Source organism: Cervus elaphus, chromosome 14, assembly GCF_910594005.1.
Source record: "Cervus elaphus chromosome 14, mCerEla1.1, whole genome shotgun sequence".
Taxonomy (NCBI): Eukaryota; Metazoa; Chordata; class Mammalia; order Artiodactyla; family Cervidae; genus Cervus; species Cervus elaphus.
Window position 1 is genome coordinate 14,447,267 of NC_057828.1, and position 22,422 is coordinate 14,469,688.

Here is a 22,422-nt window from a genome sequence, read left to right on the forward strand (position 1 = left end):
TAACTCATCAACAATCACTAGCACATTACTACAGAAAACTGAATGTGAGTGACAGAATGAGTCATTGAAATGACGAAAAGCAGTACACTGCATTCCATAACATTTTCTTACATATTTTATTTCATTTAATTCTCCAAATAGGCCATAAGATAGGTATAAATGTCTTCATCCTGCAGATGAATAACTGAGGCTCAGTGGAGACTGCCAGCTAATCTCAAACCCTAATAATAACATGAACTGAAATTATCTTAGAAGAGCCGAGCAGAGGGTTTGGAATGGTCAGGACCTGGGAAGGGTCTGAGATTTTATTTCACTCCTAAGCTAATGAGCCGGCCTGCCATAGCACCAGGTCTGCTGGCAGGATATGAGACTCCTGGGTCAGAGACAAGGGACAGCTGATCACTGCAAGGGCAGGAGCCAGGACACCGGTATTTGCTCTCTTTTCCCAAGTTCAGGTTCCCACACAGCAACGCAAAGGGGCTCAGCTGACATCTGCACAGGAGGTGTGCCATTTCCAGAACACTGAAGGAAGCGAACCACTCATAAACAGCAATGAGAATGGCTGTCCTCTGCTTCATTTTCTTATTCTACTGGACAGTCATCACGCCTGCTTTTTATTCCAAAGGAAAACACTGTATCTTGTGTATTCCAAGGTGGCTAACTATGCGGGTATTAAAAAGATAGTCCAGAACAAAGGCATTCAGTGCTTCTCAAAGCATGAAGAAATGTGAGAGGCACATAGAGATGATACATTACCTGTTTCACAACCCCCTTCTATTCACTGACAGTAATGAAATGAGACTATAAGCCAACATAGGTGGGAGTGAAAAAACGGCATGGGCCTTGAACCACTGCGGTCCTTCAAGCCTCCATATGCAACTGATACACCAGCAAACCATTTCTGCACTGGATTTATGACGTGCTTAAAATGAGATTAATAATCTTACAATAAAATGAAAAGTAATCTGAAGACTTTATTCTTGGGAGAATGTTCATGGAAATTGACTATACAATACCAATGAAACAAGCTAAATTAAAATAACAGCTTTAAGATGGCAGGGCACCAGCATTTTTTTATGCCCCCATTTAACATTCCTTTTTTAAACCAGAGAACTATTAATAAAAAAAGTTTTAAATGAGGGAATTCTCCAGCTGAAAACAACTGCGACTTCTCTTTACTAGGTTGACTGTTTCTAAAGTGTCTCATTTGAGAGACTGTCTTAACTTGCTGTATCACTTCTAGATCAGAAGAAATTCTCATTGAATTTGAATGAAACAACCTTGGGTGAGCCATAATTAATCTCATATTGATATGTTCTTTTTACTTTCTAGGACCAAGTAACAAAAGAATCTCTAATTGACTAAAATTCTAAATGCAATACTGATATAAAATATCCATTAGCACAGAGGTGGCCTATTTATAATTCTGTGAAAGCCGCCAGCATGACTCTAATTCTCAGTATCAATGACAAGATTAGTGGATGACTCTTTACACATAAAATGGCTACGATAAAAGAAGCAAAAGAAAAAGCCTCGTCTCCTAGTAGGATTGTTTTACAGAAACCATCCCCTCTGGCACATTGTGCTTCTATTGCGTTTAATTTCTAGCAATATATCATATGTAATAACATTGTTATAATATATATTTTAACAATATATTTTATAATATTAATAGTATATTTTATAATTTCATATATTTATATTACTATAATTTTATATATTATAAACTCATATATATTGATAACATAATTTATAATTTTATATATTGCAAAATTAATTTTAATAATTTCAAAAAACATAATTTTTAAGTTTTGCTCACTACCTTAGTTGTTCTAAAATATGAGCAAAACCTTAAAGCAAAATAGTCTCCTTGCCTGAATTGTCAGAGCTTTAGCAGAGATGCCCAGGAGAGCTGGAGAACACTACGTCACGTTTCTCAGCCTCAGATGACTTCACCCTTCTGCTGTGGTACCCAGACTTCTGTCAGAGGTTCACCTCACTGAACTGTGATTTGGGAGCATCTGCAGATCTCCTATCAAGGAACCTTCTCTTTGGATACTTAGTCACCAGATTGTCCATAGAAGAACGAGGCATGCACACTTTGAAAAGGGTCTATTTTTAGGGAAAAGCAAGAGAAAGCAGATACACAGCAGGTATCTTTCTCTTTCCATCAGTGATCTATGTAGATCCATCTGAACACACAATTAAGACCTCAGGACTTGGAGATCATTAAGAATGGAAAGAACAGGATCCTCAGGTGAAATGAAGAAACATACACTACACTCTTTCGTTTTCTCCTTTGCTTTTCGCTTCCCTTCTTTTCACAGCTATTTGTAAGGCCTCCTCAGACAGCCCTTTTGCCTTTTTGAATTTCTTCTTGGGAGTGGTCTTGATCCCTGTCTCCTGTACAATGTCACAAACCTCCATCCATAGTTCATCAGGCACTCTGTCTATCAGATCTAGTCCCTTAAATCTATTTCTCACTTCCACTGTAGGTGGAAGTAGGTCAGGGATTACTTGGATTACTTGGATGACTTAGATTACTGTTAATATTGAATGGTTTGCCTTGGAAACAAACAGGGATCATTCTGTTGTTTTTGAGATTGCATCCAAGTACTGCATTTCGGACTCTTATTGACCATGATGGCTACTCCATTTCTTCTAAAGGATTCCTGCCGACAGGAGTAGATATAATGGTCATCTGAGTTAAATTCACCCATTCCAGTCCATTTGAATTCGCTGATTCCTAGAATGTCGACGTTAACTCTTGTCATCTCCTGTTTGACCATTTCCAATTTGCCTTGATTCATGGACCTAACATTCCAGATTCCTATGCAATATTGCTCTTTAGAGCATCGGACCTTGCTTCTATCACCAGTCACGTCCACAACTGGGTGTTGTTTTTGCTTTGACTCCATCCCTTCATTCTTTCTGGAGTTACCTCTCCACTGATGTCCAGTAGCATATTGGGCATCTACCAACCTGGGGAGTTCATCTTTCAGTGCCCTATCTTTTTGCCTTTTCATACTGTTCATGGGGTTCTCAAGGCAAGAATACTGAAGTGGTTTGCCAATCCCTTCTCCAGTGGACCACATTCTGTCAGACCTCTCCACTATGACAAGGAAAGATATAAGCATCTGAATGAAGAGTTCCAAAGAATAGCAAGGAGAGATAAGAAAGTCTTCTTCAGTGATCAAAGCAAAGAAATAGAGGAAAACAACAGAATGGGAAAGACTAGAGATTTCTTAAAGAAAATTAGAGATACTAAGAGATTTCATGCAAACATGGGCTCAATAAAGGCCAGAAGTGGTATGGACCTAACAGAAGCAGAAGATATTAAAAAGAGGTAGAAAGAATACACAGAAGAACTGTACAAAAAATATCTTCATGACTCAGATAAACACAATGGTGTGATCACTCACCTAGAGCCAGACCTCCTGGAATGTGAAGTCAAGTGTGCTTTAGAAAGCATCACTAGGAACAAAGTTAGTGGAGGTGATGGAATTCCAGTTGAGCTATTTCAAATCCTGAAAGATGATGTTGTGAAAGTGCTGCACTCAATATGCCAGCAAATTTGGAAAACTCAGCAGTGGCCACAGGACTAGAAAAGGTCAGTTTTCATTCCAATCCCAAAGAAACGCAATCCCAAAGAATGCTCAAGCTACCACACAATTGCACTCCTCTCACATGCTAGTAAAATAATGCTCAAAATTCTCCAAGCCAGGCTTCAGCAATACGTGAACTGTGAAATTCCAGACATTCAAGCTGGTTTCAGAAAAGGCAGAGGAACCAGGGATCAAATTGCCAACATCCATTGGATTATCAAAAAAGCAAGAGAGTTCCCAAAAAACATCTATTTCTGCTTTATTGACTACGCCAAAGCCTTTGACTGTGTGGATCACAATAAATTGTGGAAAATTCTTCAAGAGATGGGAATACCAGACCACCTGACCTGCCTCTTGAGAAATGCAGAATTGGAAGCAACAGTGAGAACTGGACATGGAACAACAGACTGGTTCCAAATAGGAAAAGGAGTACATCAAGGCTGCATATTGTCACCCTGATCATTTAACTTATATGCAGAATATATCATGAGAAATGCTCAGCTGGAAGAAGCACAAGCTGGAATCAAGATTTCCAGGAGAAATATCAATAACCTCAGATATGCAGATGACACCACCCTCATGGCAGAAAGTGAAGAACTAAAGAGCCTCTTGATGAAAGTGAAAGAGGAGAGTGAAAAAATTGGCTTAAAGCTCAGCATTCAGAAAACTAAGATCGTGGCATCCGGTCCCATCACTTCACGGCAAATAGATGGGGAAACAGTGGAAACAGTGAGAGACTTTATTTTTTTGGGCTCCAAAATCACTGCAGATGGTGATTACAGTCATGAAATTAAAAGACGCTTACTCCTTGGAAGGAAAGCTATGACCAACCTAGACAGCATATTAAAAAGCAGAGACATCACTTTGTCAAAAAAGGTCCGTCTAGTCAAGGCTAAGGTTTTTCCAGTGGTCATGTATGGATGTGAGTTGGACCATAAAGAAAGCTGAGTGCCAAAGAATTGATGTTTTTGAACTGTGGTGTTGGAGAAGATGCTTGAGAGTCCTTGGACTGCAAGGAGATCCAACCAGTCCAACCTAAAGGAGATCCGTCCTGGGTGTTCACTGGAAGGACTGATGCTGAAGCTGAAACTCCAATACTTAGGACACCTCATGCAAAGAGCTGACTAATTTGAAATTTCCCTGATGCTGGGAAAGACTGAAGGCAGGAGGAGAAGGGGATGACAGATGGTTGGATGGCATCACCGACTCAACGGGCATGAGTTTGAGTAAACTCTGGACAGGGAGGCCTGGCGTGCTGTGATTCATGGGGTCGCAAAGAGTCAGACACAACAGAGAGACTGAACTGAACTGAACCCTAACTTTCCCTGCATCACTGACCCAATGGACATGAATCTGAGCAAACTCTGGGAGATGGTGAAGGAAGGGAAGCCTGGTGAGCTGCAGTCCATGGGGTCACAAAGAGTCAGACACTTACTTAATGTCCCCTCCTGCAACATGGGTGGGGGAAACAGACAAGTAACTCCAGTAAAGAATAATCAGATAACGCAACCAGTGTCACCGGACAATGCTATTCATTCTCAGCTGGAATCAACCGTAGAGCGCAACGGAAGCAGTTGAGAACGTGACGGCACAAGAGGGGCAGTTCCGCAGAGCACACCACCGGGAATGTTCTGCAAGGTTTCCAACAGCATGAAAAACAGGAGGCAGAAATTTTACAGTTGTGTGACGCTCCAGGATCAACATGTGCATAAAGCAAATGCACTCTGAGGACAAAGGTTATTGATGCATTCCCACTGTCTTATGTGGTCTCCTTACTTAATGGCTTTTAGCTGAAAGCTGTTTTATGTACATTATGGACATGATGTCTTATCCTGTATTGTAGATGGTTTAAGAACAATAGCAAATATTTTTTTTTAAGCATTCTCTATGTGCCAGGCTCTCTTCTAAACCCTTTAAATATATCACCTCATTTATGCCTCATAATAATCCTGTGAAATAAGTACCATGATGGTCATCCTCAATTTTGTGGATGAAGAAACTGAGAAATAAGAATATATAGTAATCTTCCCAAATCATCCAACTAGTGAATGATACTACTAGGATTCAAACCCAAGCTGTGTGGCAGCTAAGTCCATGGTTTAATCACTGAAAATACTCCTTGTTTAGGGGTTGTTTAGATGTAAGAACTTATCACAGCAAGTAGTTTACAAAATTGATTACTGCAGAAAATTTATTAGCATATGCACAGCCTGGCATACTAGTGTACAGATATAAATATGCATTCATATGTATATCTGTATGTGAATTTATTTCAACCATACCTTCCCAAATATAAAAAATGAAGTCAGTTTTCCTTTAAGAGCAACAGAGAGAATTCACTTGTGCCTACAAATTCAGGCTATGCAAGGGCTTCATCTTTTTTCATAAACATGCAAAAGCTTTTCAGAAATTCTTCTTCCAGTATGTAAATACCAAGTATTTTTCTTTACAAACTTTTTAATACACCAAGGACATACTGCTGTTCCCAATATACACACATTTGTGCATACATATATCCCGCACCTGGCACACAAGAATAATGTCAACTGTGTTTACTTCAATAATTACCTTCAAACAAACACATGTAGTGATTTTATCTGAATGTCAGCTCCCACATGGTACATTTCTTGTCTAGCTAAGGCCTTAAGGAAATCAACTAATGGATCAAAACCTGGCAAAACACTAATCCAGCCCCTGAAACATTAAGGGGAACTAAGATTTCCCCAGAGGTATATCACATTCTTCTTTTCAAATAGCACTCATAATAAAAGACAGCTAAATCATACAAGACAACAGTCATTTGAAATGATGTGTCATATACCCCATAAACCAGTAGAAAGTCATTATTAAGGTGGAAATAAGTAATTCTTTATAGAGACCAAAGAAACAGATTTTTGGATCTGTACCTTTACAAGTGCCTAGGTTCTCACTCAGAGATTCTGATTTAATTAGTCCTGGGTATGGCTGGGGAATCCTGGATATTCTATACCTGTCTGGGCACTCCTCATGTCCAGTCCAGGTTGAGAACTATTGCTTTTAAAGGAACAGTTATGTGTATGTATACCTTACGAACTAAGTAAGGGGTCATTAGCTATTGTACTTAGGGGTCAGAGTTCACTTAGAAAGTTGACTGAATAGTACTCACAGATCATGATCATGACTTAAGAGTGATTAATATTTTGAGATCCTGCTCACCTAATTCCTTTTAAGTAACAGTTTGGGTGATGTAAGTTCTCTTGACTTTGTTACAAATATAAGCACAGCTAATCCAATCAAGTAACCATTAATCCATGTTAATACCTTCCAGTGACCTCCCAAGTATTACACAATAGGATCAAAAGCTCTAAGTGCCACAGGCTCTGGGACCAACCCTGTGACTGTCTACCTCAGCAATCACCCCCCTTGAGAATTCCATGCCTTTGGGTAAAACTGACCCCTGGGAACTGGTGATCTAAACTATCAAAGTCATTTTGAATATGTGTGCTTTTACAAGTTGACATGTATCAGCATTTACTTTTTATAATTATTCTAAAGTGTGAGCATTAGCCAGGGTAGAGCCTAATACACAGGTGGACAGGGTCAGATGAGACAGGACTCAGGCTCACAGATTCTAGCAAACCTTAGCTACACCCCCCGGATCAGACATCTCCTCTGACCTGTGCTGAGAGAGAGACATGTGATGGTTCAGTACTTTTCTTCTCAGCTCTGGCAGCTAAAAAATAGACATCGCTTCCAACTACAATCTAATGGCCAAAATGAGTCGCATAGCCCCTCTCCTCCCCTGGGCTGGCACATGTGAGAGACTGGGCCCTTTAAACGACCAAGCAGCTCTGCACTGATCAGTGGGTGATGCCTGCATGGGAGTAGAGGAGGATTCTGCCTGTGGTTCGTGACTCTTAGTTAGATAGCTGGAGATGCACTGATTTTACTTAGAGCAATTAGCACCATAATTTCATCTCTACCTCTCTAACTGGTTACCAGAATTCTAGACAGAGAAACAGGCATATTATCTGGAAATATATATATAAAATAAAATACACATTTAGATGATTATGAAATTATCTATGATTAGAATATTATGTGAAGAGGACAAAAGTTCCAATTTTGTCACTATATGAGCCAACAGTTTGAGGTACTGCACCTCTAAGCCCAGTCAATCTAGCTCACATCCAGCATCTGATAACAATGGCAGAGCCTGACTGTATCATTATAAATCTCTCAATGTCACTACCAATAACTTAAAGTATATGCTCTACTGTGAGCAATTTGTGATACCAGGACACTTACACCCACTGATCTAATTATTCTATCGTCAATCTCTGCCTTAAAGGCCCCTGAAAATTCATTCCAGAGCCTTTCATTACTCATCCATTTCTTTGCTCACTGCTTGAGCTATTTTCATAGCAGAAAAAGCATACTAAAAGACTTTCTTTTCTGAAATACATCCATAAAATTGGAAATCTGTTTATAAGTGCCCCTTCTTTAAATAAAGCATATTAAGATACAGAGACATCACTTTGCTGACAAAGATCCATATAGTCAAAGTTATGGTTTTTCCAGTAGTCATGTATGAATGTGAGAGTTGGACCATAAAGAGGGCTGAGTGCTGAAAAATTGATGCTTTTGAATTATGTCACCTCTAGAGAATTTTAATCTTCCAGCTGCACGATCTATGCGCAACATACCAGAATAAACCCTGAATCCCTCCATGATGAAATTCAAACCAAGTTAAATTTTTTCATTTGAAAAGCAGCAGCAGCACCTTCTTTTGGGGGACATTGACTCCCACTGACATGAGTTTCTATTCCACAACAGTAAATGTATCCAGCTTCTTTCAACTTCTCACCCCAGCTGAAGCCTGGCTCTCGCCTGCATCCCTCTCTCTTTTTAATAATCACTGTTTCCTTTCTCATACCCCATATTTCTCAGGAGCTGATACCAAGGAAATCACAGTTCTTTTCTTTTCTTGCTATCCCCTAAGTTTCTAAGTCCTAAAAGATCCTATAGTTCATTGCAAAGCTATTTTGAGTGAATCAAGGAGGCACTGGGGACTCCTGGACACAGAGATGACATGATCTGACTCGTCTTAAAAGGATCACTCCAACTACAACGTTGAGAATAGAGTGAAAGGATGAAAGAGTGACAGCAGGAAAAATCATGAGATGTTGCAGTAGTTCCGATGAGAGATGAGGCCACCATGGTGGTAACAGTGGAGGTGGTGAGGAGGGCTCAGATTTTGAATCTATTCTGGAGATTAAGCCACGAAGATCTTTCAACTAATCACATGAAGTATATGAAGCCTGACAGAAATACAGTAATCAAAGATGACCAAGCTTTTTGATCTGAGACTTTATTTTCTTGGGCTCTAAAATCACTGTGGACAATGGCTGCAGCTATGAAATTAAAAGACTGCTTGCTCCTTGGAAGAAAAGGAATGACAAACCTAGACAGTATATGAAAAGCAGAGACATTACTTGGCCAACAAAGGTCCATATAGTCAAAGCTATGGTTTTTCTAGTAGTCATGTATGGATGTAAGAGCTGGACCATAAAAAAGGCTGAGCACTGAAGAGCTGATGCCTTTGAACTGTGGTGCTGGAGAAAACTCTTGAGAGTCCCTTGCACTGCAAGCAGATCAATTCAGTCCATCCTAAAGGAAATCAGTCTTGAGTATTCATTGGAAGGACTGATGCTAAAGCTGAAACTCCAATACTTTGGCCCCCTGATGTGAAGAGCCAACTCACTGAAAAAGACCCTGATGCTGGGAAAGATTGACGGCAGGAGAAGAAGGGGACAACAGAGGATGGAAGGTTGGATGGCATCACGGACTCAATGGACATGAGTGTGAAGCAAACTCCGGGAGATGGTGAAGGACAGGGAAGGCTGGCATGCTGCAGTCCTTGGGGTCACAAAGAGTCAGACACGACTGAGCAACTGAACAACAACAAACTGAATGGAGTTGCCATTATTCACTTTGGGAAGGCGCAGGCAGAGCTGATTTGGGGGAAGGGGGAGTGAGTGGTTAGTCTGGGACACAGTTAAGATTAAGTCATCTATTATAAGTGGCAATAGAGATATGAAACCAGAACACAGGAAATATGTATAGACTGATAAAAATTTGAAATATAAAAGACTTCCAAAGATAATTTTTCTTATATCAAACTTTTAGTTTTAACTGATATTAGTATATAATCTCCCAGAAGTTTCTATGTCCTTACACCTTGTATTACTTATGAAATCAATGTTAAACAAAGTAGTAATTACTAACTTCAATAAGAGCGATGTTACAGTAATAGTATTAGTCTATCTAATTACTTTAACCAAACACTTTTAAACAGAAAACAAACATTTTCTACCAAATATAATGACAAATTTTAAAAGTTTAAAAAAAAGAAATCCTATAAGTATATCTCAGTTGATCTAGACTATGGATCTCTTTCACCAGGGGCCAAAACCAGACAAAACTTAGCAGTATAAGTAATTTGATCTCACTGCAGTGGGTCTCCTCAGTTGTCTACATGAAATAAAAATCTGGATCGATCTATAGGAGCCAGCATGCACAATCTAGCAGTACATTTGAACAATAACTATTTGGAAATTGTCCAGTTAACTTGATCGATTAAGACTCTCAGGGCAAATAACTCAGGCTCAAAGATGGCATCATTTAAAGAATATTTACTGGGTTTTATTATTTGTAATGATGTATCATGCTGCCTCATTGCTGACTGGAGTGGCGGGAACCTACCCAAACTGTACTAAAATAAAAATAAATGTTCTAGAGTTCATTACAACTACTTTATACAATCCCTCTCTCTTTGGAAAGCAGAACAACAGAATAAATACTACTACTACAATTATAATATTAATAACAATACTAAGTCACTGTTGTTCAGTTGCTCAGTCATGTCTGACTCTTTTTGACCCCACAGACTGCAGCACACCAGTCTTCCCTGTCCTGCACCATCTCCCAGAGCTTGCTCAAACTCATGTCCATTGAGTCTGTGATGCCATCCAGCCATCTCATCCTTTGTCTTCCCCTTCTCCTTCTGCCTTCAGTCTTTCCCAGCATCAGGGCTTTTTTACAATGAGTAGGCTCTTCACATCAGGTGGCCAGAGTATTGGAGCTTTAGCAGCAGTCCTTCCAATATTCAGGATTGATTTCCTTTAGGATTGACTAGTTTGATCTCCTTGCAGTCCAAGGGACTCTCAAGAGTTTTCTCCAACACCACAGTTCAAAAGCATCAATTCTTCGGTGCTCAGCCTTTATTATGGTTCAACTCTCACATCCACACATCATTACTGGAAAAACCATACATGACCATTGGAGAACACCAAATTGCAACGAGCTGCTGAACAACCATTAACAGGAGAATGATGGATCCCACCAAAAAAAGATGCCCCACATCCAAGGGCAAAGAAGCAGCCCCAACAAGACAGTAGGAGGGGACGTGATCATGTTTAAAATAAAATCTCAGACCTGCCAGAGATGCTTGGAGGGCGCAAACAAACCTTTGTGCCCCAGGACTCAAGGGAAGCAGCAGTGATCACCACAAAAGACTGAACCAGATCGGCCTCTGAGTGTTAGAGTGTCTCCTGTGGAGGCACGGGTCAGCAGTGGCCTGCTGCAGGGACAGGGGCTCTGGCTGCAGCAGAGCTGGGAGACGCGGCATGTGGCCTAAGTCCTCTTGGAGAAGGTCGCCATTAGCTCCACTATAGAGCCACTGAGCGGATGACCCACCAACTGGAGAACAATTATACCAAAGAATTTCTCCCACTTTTGCAAAAGTTCTAGGGCCCACAACAGATTTCCCAACTTGGGGATTCAGCAAAGAGACTGAGAACCCCCAAGGAATTTGACTGTGGATGCCAGTGTGATTTGGTTACAGAACTCCCACAGGGCTGGGGAAACAGACTCGGAGGGCACAACAAAACCTTGTGACCTCCAGGACCCAGGGAAAAGGAGCAGTGACCCCACAAGAGACTGAACAGACTTGGCTGTGAGTGTCCAGGAGTCTCTGTGGAGGCGTGGGTTGACAGTGGCCTGCTGTGGGGTCAGGGGCATGACGACAACAGTCCCAGGAGCCACAGCATGCTGGCATAAGTCCTTTTGAAGGAGGTCACCATTATTGCCATTTACCCCTACCACAGCTTGTCCTCAGGCCAAACTACAGGGAGGGAACACAGCTCCACCCATCAGCAGAAGATTTACTGAGCTGGCCCCGCCCATCAATGCAAAACCCAGTTTCCCCCACAGCCAGTCCCTCCCATCAGGAAGCTTCCACAAGCCTCTTATCCTCATCCATCAGTGGGGAGACAGAATGAAAACCACAATCACAGAAAGTTAACCAAACTGATTGCATGGATCACAGCCTTGCCTGACTCAATGAAACTATGAGCCATGCCATGTAGGGGTACCCAAGATGGACAAGGTCATGGTGGAGAGTTCTGACAAAACATGGTCCACTGGAGAAGGGAATGGCAGACCACTTCACCATTCTTCCCTTGAGAACCCCATGAACAATAAGAAAATGGTAAAAGATATGACTGCACTGGGAAGACTCAGAGGGATTGGGTAGAGAGGAAGGTGGGAGGGGGGATCAGGATGGGGAATACATGTAAATCCATGGCTGATTCATGTCAATGTATGACAAGACCCACTGCAGTACTGTAAAGTGATTAGCCTCAAACTAATAAAAGTAAATGAAAAAATAAATAAATTAATTAATTTTTAAAAAAAAGAAAAAAAAGATATGACTCTAAGTCACTAGTAAATGAAAAATGAAGTTGACCCTTGATGAGGAAGGAGGGGGAGAAAAAGGACAGAATTATTTTAAAACTGTGTGCTTATTATACAAAGTTGGTAAGTAAGTAAATTCAACAAATTCAAGCAATTATTAACTGACATGAAAAATAATGTGCCTACTTTCCAAAATAGCCTCAGAAAACATCTTAAAGAAGTACAGATATGGTCAAACAACATTTAACAAAATGTCAGAAATCCAGCGTATGCTCTTAAAAGGTCATTTACATTTTGAGGAAACTCTAAAAAAAAAAGAAAAAAAAAAACTGATAAACAACAAAATGGACAACATTCCAAATAGTAAAATTGGATCCAGAGGTCTCGTACTTTTTCCAGTGTGGAATGGAATGTGAAATGAAAACATTACTATATTAGAAAATTTTTGTATTTGCCAGTGATTCAAAGTAATGAAAAGGCTAAATCTGGCCACCTGACAGAGTTTGCTTTTATTAGAGCATTCTGGTTTGGTAAATTGGAATTTGAGGCAGTTTATCTTCAGTGCAATAATACCAGGTTATATGGAAAAAAATAATAAAAAGCAGTGCTTCTCCTTCTCTTTGGGCAATTTACTTTTGGTGGCTGAATAACTTGCTTCACATGAATTATGCAGTTCCCATTGTCTTATTGGTATAATGGAGGCGGGCAGTCACCAGCAGAGGATTTACTGATTCTGGGAATCGGAGGCAAAGGATATTTCCCTTGGGATGTGGAGGAGGCACAGTATGCATCAGCCACATTGACTTCACACAACCTAGAATGCATGGCCATTTAATTACTATAAAATATATTTGAAAAAGAACAGTACAGCAGAGCATCAGGAGGTGCAATTCCTCACGAGCCACAGATGCAGGTGGACAAAATTATATAGACTTTTTTTCTTATAATTGAACTTAAATGTCTACCTCAGCCTTCACATCCACAGAGAAAAGAAAACTTTTTCTAGTCTCATCCAGATAAAGCTGGCTGCTTTATTGTTGCCGTTTAGTCGCTCAGTTGTGTCCAACTCTTTGCAATAGCCCGCCAGGCTCCTCTGTCCACGGGATTTCCCAGGCAAGAATAATAAAGGAGGTTGCCATTTCCCCCTTCCCGGGATCTTCCCAACCCAGAGACCGAACTGTGTCTCCTGCATTGGCAGGCAGATTCTTTACTGCTAAACCACCAGGGAGCTTTATTACCCAAGGTTTATGCTCAGCCAAGCTTGAGATCTTCCTTCTCCTGTCCTTCCTGGAGCAGTGCTGGGTCAGGAGGGTGGATCCACATCTCAGTATCACTGTGTCCTGCTTGTCAGCCCTGAGGCAGGTGGTCATGCCATCACCCATGGGGCTGGGCTCACCTCCATGCCAGCCGTTCGGCTGTGTGCCCTCTCCCCTGCCAGCATCCACCAAGGCTGGTCTGTCCACTCTCAGGCTCCAACCTGCACCAGCCCTGCTTCCATCTGGGCCTGCATCTCTGTGCCACACGTGGAAGCCCTCTTCAGACCACTGAAACGTGGACAAATATTTAAGTGCTCTATTTCTCCCAAGGCGGTGCACTCTCTCAAACTGCAGTCAGGCCCATCTGCTTAGTATCCCACACAATCATTTCTACCCGCGTTCTGCTATCTCCACCTGTAATGGCACAAGTGGTTTTCTGCCACACAGTTTCCTAGGCAACCATGCATAATGCAAGCTAAGGCTCTTCTCTTGTGAATCCCCGTGACCTGCAAAGGATAATCATTCCTCCTACGGGTTTGGAGGTAAATGTAGGGCAACTCACAGTAGCACCCAACACTCTTATTTAGTGGTCAAGCCTTCCTCACTTTACCATTAATTTAGAGGCTCTCCTCTAATCTCACTCAGCCAACATCTCCTTCTTTCCACATATTTCCTTTCTCACACCTGGCTGCAGGCTAAGCAAGTGAACAGCCAATGCTGTGACTTCAAGTTCTACAGTTTCTCCAAAGAACCTTTCCTTCCACTCAACTGAGACATTTATGGTCTTAATCTTTGTTCCGAAATGCAGGAGAATCACTGGATTTAGGAAAAGGAAAAGTATCCATTTAATACTATGTATATCATTCTGCTACCTAGATGTTTTTTATCAATATGTCTTAAAGACAAGAGCTGTGAAGTCAGACAAAAATTTATTTTCAGACCTAGTCATCCATCATTCACTCAACAAACAGTGTTACTAAGTGCCAAAAATGCACTTCGCCCTTGGGATGATGATAAAACAAGTATAGCATCTGGTCTTTGTGGATCTTACGATAACCCAAAAAAAATCACAAAAATAAAGATACTGTTATGTGATGTGAATGATGCTAGGAAATACAGGTATTATAGATGATCCCACCCCCGTGCTGGATCTAGAACATTTATGTAAGAACATTAAGAGACCTGAAGGATGAGTATGAGCCACTGGGTGAGGAGGGGGATGGGGAGGAGTCCAGGGTGGCTACAGAGGGCAGGGCAGTAAGGACGGACGGGGCTGTGGAGTCAGTGGGGAGCCAGGCCGCCACAACGGCTATGCGAACAGGAGGCCCCTGAAAGATTTTATCCCAGACACTGACAAGATCAGACTTTCCTTTCGGTTTTAAATAGACCTCTGGTTACATGTGGAGAAACCATGAAGAGAAAATGTGATTCTTGACAGCTCTGTTTCTTCACCTGCAAAATAAAGATAGTAATATGGAGGGCCTATTATGAGAATTAAGTACAATAATATGTGTAAAGTATAATGCGTGACACAGAATAAATATCCAATAAGTGCTATTGAATGACCAACACAGGTCTTTATAAGATAAATATCTAGATTATCAAAGTGCATTAAGAAGAAAATCAGCCTTGTAGCCATATGTGCATTGATAATTAGGAGTTTTGATTTATTTGCCCATAAATTTCATAATCCCATCTAAAACCTCATTTCTTCAGACAGAATCTGGGATAATTCCACCTAGCTTATAACATTGTTAAGAAATACATTAATGTTCATGAAAATATCTCACACAGAGCCTAAAGTAGTCATACGGAGCAAGTATTTTCTCCCCCTCTCCATTTCCAAAAGAACTAACCCTTCAAGGATGGTCATTTATGAAGTTGTATCATATAGAATCCTTGATCAATTATTGCTTGATTATACTTATTGAGAGATCATTGGCTTGAAAGTACTAATTTCATTTCCCAAACTCTCTCATTTAGTCTAAGTTTACATGGTTGGAAAATAGGGCTCATTACAGAAAGAAAAAGAAATAAGGGAAGGAAGAAAGGAGGGAGGGAAAAGAGAAATAAAGTGAGTTATGTTTAGTAGAAAGCAAACAATTCATCTTAAGCAGAGATAAGATGAGGAAAGGATTAGGAAAAAAATGAACACGTTTCCCCTCAAACCACTTCACTCTGGGAAAGGCAGATTCCTTAGAGCAGTCTTTGACACACAGATTTTTAAACTTATATTTTGCCACAAAAATTGTTTAGAGGGTAATTTATGGATGTTTTCAAAACGTTAACTACTTTCATTCTGCTAGCTTTATGGCCAACATATGTCTCTTCCAGGAAAGAGAGTGAATACTCAGAATCTTCAACAACAAATCTACTCTTCTGAAAAAGCCACTGTAATTGAACAAACGGGAATAAATTTAGTCATTTCCATGGCCTTTCCGGTCAGCCTTATCCTCTAAAGTATAAATTAGAGTGGTAGAGGCACTGGAAGGTCTCCACGCTGGTTTGTTAAAAGGTGGGTCGCTTAATGCCAGCAATACTGCAAATCAGACAGAGGTGATTTGGCTTTCACAGATCTGTGGGCCAACACTGAGCATAATTTAGAAGGAAAAGGCCATTCACCCAGTCACTCAGCCATTTGCCCCCTAAATCTCAGAGGCCGCTTAAATTTCACGTTATTTCTAGGAACATGGGTCCATGCCAGCATCCACAGCTATGAAATTGGGGCAAGAGACATCAGAGATCATCTAACCTGGATCGCTCATTTTCTAAATAAAAACAGAAGTATTTGCCCAAGACTCATGTCTAGTAGCAGAGAAGGCAATGGCACCCCACTCCAGTACTCTTGCCTGGAGAATCCCAGGGACGGTGGAGCCTGGTGGGCTGCCATTTACGGGGTCGCACAGTCGGACATGACTGAAGCGACTTAGCAGTAGCAGCAGCAGCATGTCTAATATGAGAAAATATTAAGACTAAAACCAGGATGATAATAACTCTTCACAAAACATCTAACCAAGCCCAAGATAGATAATAAGGTAGTAATTTCTTGCCTATGTGTGCGTGCATGCTCAGTCATGTCGGACTCTTTGTGATCCCATGGACTATAGGCTCCCCTACCAGGTTCCTCTGTCCATGGGGATTCTTCAGGCAAGAATACAGGAGTGGGTTACCATTTTCCTCCTTGAGGGGATCTTCCCGACCCAGGGATCAAACCCGCATATCCTGTGTCTCCTGCTTTGGCAGGCAAATTCTTTACCACTGTATCACATGGGAAGCCCTATTTTCTTGACTAACACATCCCAAATTCTCTAATCTTTAGAATAAACTTCAATGCCAAACATTACCATACCCTCAGATCTGTTAAAAAAAAAAAATACTTTGAATTTTTTTGAAATTGGGATGGACCTTGCAGTTGTTGAATACATTTAATCAGTGTCTATTTTTCTGTACTACTGATTAGTCAATGGTACATCTAGAAAACACTGAAGTCTGGGAGTCAAGGGAATTCTGATTAGCTAAGAAAACTGAGGTTCAGAGGAGCCATAAAGTTCACATGCTGCTATGTGACAAAAATGAGGGCAGAAAGCACATCACATGACACCAAAAAGCCTTGAGTCATTCTTCTTCCCTCAACCAGCGTGGAAGTTTTAGTCGGTAACAGAGTCCATGTCACCGTACAGGGTGTCCATCTATTTGCCCAGAACCCACCCCTGTCTGCCCTCTTCCCAAGAACGGTTCTTTGAGAAAGTACCCTTTCTTCATCTTGTTGCAGTTATGTAGTCTGGATGACATAAGCCAAGGAATACAATTTCACTCATTTTATCAGTATTTGCTTCAGAAATGAGAAAAAGCCAATTCAAAAAGATGGATTTCTCCTGGACACAGTGATTCAGATTAAAACAATCAGATTAAAGATCAAGGATTTTGTTAGCTAAGTATGGGGAGCAATTGCCTTTCTCCTTCCAAGAATACATGAAGAAGCACACAGCCCTGATTATTGCTGGCTGACATACCTCCAGCAGAGAGATACAAAGCTGCCAGTAAAGCAAACACGTGACAAAAGGCAGAGACAATGACAGGAAGACTGAGCCAAAGCCTGCATTAAACTACGCCTGAAGCCTGACCTGGCTTCAGTACTAGCAGCAGTATGACCAACAAATTTCCTCTGTCGTTTAAGGCAGATGGAGTTGAATTTTCCGTTATTTACAACCATTAAAATAATCATACTCCGTACATCACCCAGTGTGCAACAAAAGCCCAGCCCACATTAGACTAGCATCCCATTCCTACCAAATATAATGTCTTTAAGATGTCTGCTGCTCAACTAAGTCTTATGCCCCATATAAGTCCAAGCCCAAATATATAACTACCTTATCTAAAGGCATCTCAATAAGCAGATGTGCCAGGAAAACATCGACTGACATTCTAGTATGGAGCCTATAATTTTAAACAAATGTAATAATCATGACAAATCTCATGCATATCTTAGGTCATGGTTCCATTTACATAACCAATAGCCAAAGAATGTATTGCAGTTTCACATACCTTGTATTACTGTTTTAAGTTCAAACAATAGTAAGCTCAACAACAGTAAACAGCATTGCTGTTGTTCAGTTGCTAAGTTGTGTCTGACTCTTTGCAGCCTCGTGTATTGCAGCACAGCATGCCAGGCTCCTCTGTCCTCCACTATCTCCCAGGGATTGCTCAAATTCATGCCCATTGAGTCAGTGATGCTATCTAACCATCTCATCCTTTGCTGCCCCCTTCTCCTTTTGCTTTCAATCTTTCCCAGCATCAGGGTTTTTTTCAATGAGTTTTTGGTCCTTCACTTCACGTGGCCAAAGTATTGGAGCTTCAGCTTCAGCAAGAGGATTAGCTATGGATAAAGTACTTTTTGATTCTCCCAAAAGTCTTTTGACTTAGTGTCCCTCACCCACTGCCCACTCCCTTGTTACACCCTGGCAGTCCTCAGCTCTACTGAGATTCACCAGTCATACACACCACCAATATGTCTGACTCTTCATCCTCTATTAAAACAATGACCTTATGTTCCATTTATTTAAAAGTGAAAGAAAGTGAAAGTCACTCAGTCATGTCAGACTCTTTGCAACCCAATGGACCATACAGACCATGGAATTCTCCAGGCCAGAATACTGGAGTGCGTAGCCTATCCCTTCTCCAGGGGATCTTCCCAACCCAGGAATTGAACTGGGGTCTCCTGCATTACAGGCAGATGCTTTATCAACTGAGCTAACCCTGCCTATAATATCACAAGGCATTAAAACCTTTACATCAATATTTACTATGTTGTGAAGTTAATGGAAAATTGTCTCACAAGCCTTCTAACTCACTCTTACCTTAAAATAAATCTTTTCATTACCTTTTTTAATTTTTAGTTTATATTTGAATACAGTTTATTACAGTTGTATAGTAATAATCAGTTGTATAGAAACATGATTCAATAAATACATATACCTATTCTTTTTCTGATTCTTTTCCATATAGGCCATTGCAGATTATTGAGTAAAGTTCCCCGTGCTATACAGCAGGTCCTTGTTGATTATCTATTTTATATATAGAAGTGTGTGTATGTTAATCCCAAACTCCTACCTTAAAATCTTGTTAATTAAAGAACTAAGCTAGATTCCCAGGCCAGGGTCTATTCCAGACACTGATTTCTCACCTCATAAGGAGGAAGAAGCAGGCCAGGACACCATCACAACTGTCTCAGGAAGCAATGGTTCACACTTCTGGTTAACTTTCTCATACCAACCATACACACTTTTGATTAAGCAATAAATGAAGGGTGAGTGAAATACCTAGTTTTTAATCTATCCTCATAACCCTCCCTGAGATGGCATCATTAACATCAGAACAGCTAAAACAGTATCCATCTCATAGTTCACTATGAGAATCAAATGAGTTGATATTTGTAAAGCACTTAGAATACAAGAATATATTAAGTGAAATAATAAGCAGTAATTTAATTTTTTAAAATAATCTTCATTTTCACATGAAGAAATCTGAAGCTCAGCTAAACAAAAGATCATATGACTTAATAACACAAACAAGTCGAAGTCGCTCAGTCATGTCCGACTCTTTGTGACCCCATGGACTATACAGTCCAAGGAATTCTCCAGGCCAGAATACTGGAGTGGGTATAGCCTTTCCCTTCTCCAGGGGATCTTCCTGACCCAGTAATTGAACCAGGGTCTCCTGAACTGCAGGCGGATTCTTTACCAACTGAGCTATGAGGGAAGCCCAAACAACCAGAACTCAAATCGGGGTCTCTAAACTCTTTGAACTCAGTATTCTGTATCTGTATCAAGTAGGTACACAAGTACCTATGAGCACACTTATAAACCAAGGCATTATTGGTTCAAGAAAAACACTTTAATCTTCCCAGTTACTAGAGTCCATCTGGCATGTTGCTGTTGTTGCTCTTCAGTCACTAAGCCGTGTCCGACTCTTTGCGACCCCAGGGACTGCAGCATGCCAGGCTTCCCTGTCCTATACTGTCTCCTGGAGTTTGCTCAAATTCATGTCCATTGAGTCAGTGATGCCATCCAACCATCTCATCCTCTGTCATTCCTCTCTCTTCCTAGCATGAGGTACACCCAAAACTCAGATCACTATCACAAGACTGAAACTGTTGTCAACACTTAGAGCCCAGCAGATTTAGTTGTATTTGTATAAAAAAGTGGAAACAAATCTGCCTCATTCTGACTCCATCAAATATACGGTCCTTAAGGATGTCTCTGGGTGAAGCGAGGTTCAGGAACTCTAAATGAACCATATAATGAAATGAAGCCTATTGGAAGAAAAGTATTTAAACAAAATGCCAGCCTTGACGCTATCCCACAGATAGCATGTTAAGGAGGTAACCTGCAGAGAGAACGAGACAAGCCTTCATTTCTCCTGGTTCTAGAGTTCTCTTTTGGGGGATTTCTGCTTTGCCTCTTGTGGCTCATAAGTATATTTCAAAATGAGCAAGTATATCCATTCTCTTTAATAAAATACTTCTCCTCCCTTAGGGTTTACCTTGGAGAATAATAAATTTCCTATCGGAAATTGAGACTTGGCGTGAGGCTTCACAGTGTGCTGGGAAGGGACACAGACTGTGGAAGTAGGTACCAAAGCGGAGCAAAAACTCCATCTCCTGAGCCCAGGGGTCAACAGAAACCCAGATTTGCCTAAAGGCAACCAGGTAATTACTCTAATGAAATTCGCGGGGGCTTTTTCTTTTTTTTTTTTTCTGGCTCCACTTGTCAAACAGCATTTGTTATGTTATTCAGTCACTAAGTCCTGTCTGCCTGTTTGGGACCCAATGGACTACAGCACGCCACGCTTCCCTGTTCTTCACCATCTCCCAGAGCTTGCTCAAACTCAAGTCCATTGAGTCGGTGATGCCATCCAACCATCTCATCCTCTGTTGCCCCCTTCTCCTCCTGCCTTCAATCTTTCCCAGCATCAGGGTCTTTTCCAATGAGCTGGCTCTGCATATCAGATGGCCAAAGTATTGGAGCTTCAGGTCTTTCCACTGAATATTCAGGATTGATCTCCTTTAGGATGGACTGGTTTGATCTACTTGCAGTCCAACAGACTTTCAAGAGTCTTCTCCAGCATCACAGTCCAAAAGCATCAGTTCTTTGGTGCTCTGTCTTTTTTATGGTCCAACTCTCACATCCGTTCATGCTACTGGAAAAACCAAGCTTCAACTATACGTACCTTTGTCAGCAAATAGCATTAGGAATCTGTACTGATGGCAGATCTGTTTACCACCTCTCTACTAAATAAAAGAACAGCAATTCTTACTTATCCAGCCTGATGTCTGCCCATTTATCTCACCTATAAACTTCCTCCCAAATTAGGTTTATAGGTTTTGGAAAGCCTGTGCTTTCTCTGGTCTCTTACACATACAGTTTTATCTGTCCAGGAATTCTTTCCCTTCTTGTCACTGGAAAATTCCTACTCATCCTTTGGGTTTTGGCTTAAATATCACCCCCATCACCCACACCCAGATGATATCTTGGTAGCTTGGTCAACAATCTCTCCTTCCTGTAAACTCCAAAAGGACAGGGCAATATATATCTTACTTTTTATCTGCAAAAGACTCTATAAATATTTACAGAATGGATTAAAATTTAGTGGTCAGTGGGATAGTATATTCAAAAAAATGCTTAAAATGTGACTTATGTCATATCATTTAACCTAAGGGTTAATGAATCACAAAAGAGAGTTCCAAAATGCTAAAGTCATTTGGAAATGGTTACTAAGTTCAACTACATCTTGACAATTTGAAGATTTCGCTCTAAAAATCTGTGGATCAAAAGAGCTTACAAAAGACATAAAAAGGAAGAAAGAAGAAAAAGAGGATATGACTGGTTTTCTGTTAATATGTGATTTTTGAAAATCCTGCATAATTCTTTAAACTCTGGTTATATGGTGTGTGTGTAGAGAGAACTTTGATGATTTTACAAATCTTTACTTTCTGGTGAGCAGTGTTAAAAATGCTGGAGTCAGAACTAAATTATATTTAAATACATGGGAAGTAATTTGGCCTGGTTTCCTACTGTTGCTTTGTACATCCAAGACAATCAATCAAAAAACACTATAAAAAAATCTGATGAGAGGGCAAGAAATAACCTTTCATGACAACGTCTAGGCCACATATGATTTGTTTCCCGAAATTGAGGTCCTAAGTGACAATTGTGTCTTTGGCCTTGTATTCATTCGCGGTTTTATGTCTGTACTTATAATGAGTTGCCCAGCCTTGGTCTTGCTCTCTTCTGTGGCATGTCATTATCTCCTTATTCCTTCTTCTG